The sequence below is a fragment of the Raphanus sativus genome, unplaced genomic scaffold (assembly GCF_000801105.2).
Source record: "Raphanus sativus cultivar WK10039 unplaced genomic scaffold, ASM80110v3 Scaffold5092, whole genome shotgun sequence".
NCBI lineage: Eukaryota > Viridiplantae > Streptophyta > Magnoliopsida > Brassicales > Brassicaceae > Raphanus > Raphanus sativus.
The window spans coordinates 2989-4899 of NW_026620392.1; the positions used below are offsets into that span (position 1 = coordinate 2989).

The following is a 1911-nucleotide window of genomic DNA, read 5'->3' on the forward strand; positions in this document are numbered from 1 at the left end:
AAAAATATGTACTATATTAAAAGTAGTTGCTCATATATGATTTTTAAATATTAAATATGATCCAAAAGTTTAATGAATAAAGAATGTTTATGGGGTCCACAAAAATTAGTTGTTAAAAGTTAGTGGGAAAAAAATTATTTTTATAGGCAAAGTGGATTTTGGGTCCCACGAAATTACTTTTCCAGCTTGCCAAGTTTAATAGGCAAAAATGTTAAAAATGTCATAAATTTATTCTCTCTCTACTAGGTTGCCCAATTGCCTAATATAAACTTGAAGTGACCCATTTTCTTAATTCAAACTTAAAAGTTGCCCATTCCCCTAATTGACCCTAAAGTAAATTATAGAGTGTGGATAGGGATGCTCCAACGTCCATTCTGGGACGATGTCCACCATGTAATAAATCTTTTTTCCAATGTTCAAGAAATCATTAAGGGGTAACTAATGTTTTATAAAAGTATTAGTGACTAAACAGTTAGAAGATGAGGTTTTGCAAATTAATTATAAAAATTTCATCATAAATTGAATTTTGAAATATTAAAAAGTTGTCAAGAACAAAAAAGGTTTATAAGTAGAAGATGATGTTTTTTTGCAATTTAATTATGAAAAATTAATCATTAGTTGAATTTTCGAAACATTAAAAGCTTTTTAAAAAATGTTTAATTTTTGAATTATTTTTGCCCTAATAAACCATGGTAAAATTAGTATTGCATTTACAAGATTGATAAAATATAATATTAATTTATGTATTCAAATTATTTTATCAAAAAAGTTTAAATAAATTTATTTGAAAATTGGGGTGAAATATATAAAATGTAAACAATCATCAATTTTAAATTAAATAAACATGAGTACTTTTCGAGTGAAGTGGGACGACCGAACGAGCACCTAGATATTTAAATTATTTAAAGTATACTATTCATTCTTGAAAGCTAATATTCTGTTAAAATGATTTATCTTTTGATCTCATTGTTTATTGAAATTTGTTCATGCAAGAATGAACAAATCAAACAATACAGCATTACAATCCAAAAACTTGAAGGTTCGAAAACATTACAAATACAAAAAGCTTTTCACTTGCTTAAACATGACACTGAAGCAAACATTGAACCAGACACCGGTCTTATTCCATCACAAGAAACCGTAAATAACAATTTACCTGGTTTCGCAGGGCGGAATTCAAATCCTTGAATGATCAAACCCGTTTCCAATTAGGATTATCGGTCTTAATCAGAGTTACCGCAATATCATCACAACAAGATTCATTGTAGAACTCACCAAGCTCAGCTTCCATCCAACCGTCTTCTCTCACTTCTGGTCTTGCTACATCCCTCCTTCGGCCACGGCCACGAGCACGAGGCCCAACAAAGTATATCACCTTTTGAGAAGTTTCTTGCCCAACCAACCCAACTATAGTATCTATCGGCACATCTCCCAAATTAGGACATCCGTTCTTTGTCTTGAACACTATGTAAACGAGTAACGAGTTCTAGGAGATAAGTAACCGAGTACGCATCGTGCCACGAATCTCAAACCACAAACATTGAGTAGCTCTGCTATTTTCTCAACCTGCATTGCGACATATTTTTCTCATCGTCTTCATCAATCATCATCATAAAAAGTGTGATTACAATTTACAATCGAATCATAACAAGATTAAAGGTGTTACGTACCTAGATTCAGGAATTGAAATCCATTGCCAATAGTGGGGAGTAGTTCCCCATGTGATTGTCACATTCCTTTGAAGATAACATGATACTCTTTTTTCCACTCGCTTTCTCTAACCAAAAGCTCTATCATTTGGAAAAGGGGGAAAATTGATACATTTAGAAACTCCACCAAATTAAGTAACTCTGGAGGTTTAATCACAGCTTTGTTCACATAATTCTCTAACATCGTGAGAAAGATGAGGAT

The 1911-nt window shown here is 31.9% G+C and overlaps 1 pseudogene; it reads right to left on the reverse strand.

The window, feature by feature from the left end:
* Positions 1 to 1156: 1156 nt before the first annotated feature.
* Positions 1157 to 1790, reverse strand: LOC130507659 (F-box protein At2g02240-like; annotated as a pseudogene).
* Positions 1791 to 1911: the final 121 nt, after the last annotated feature.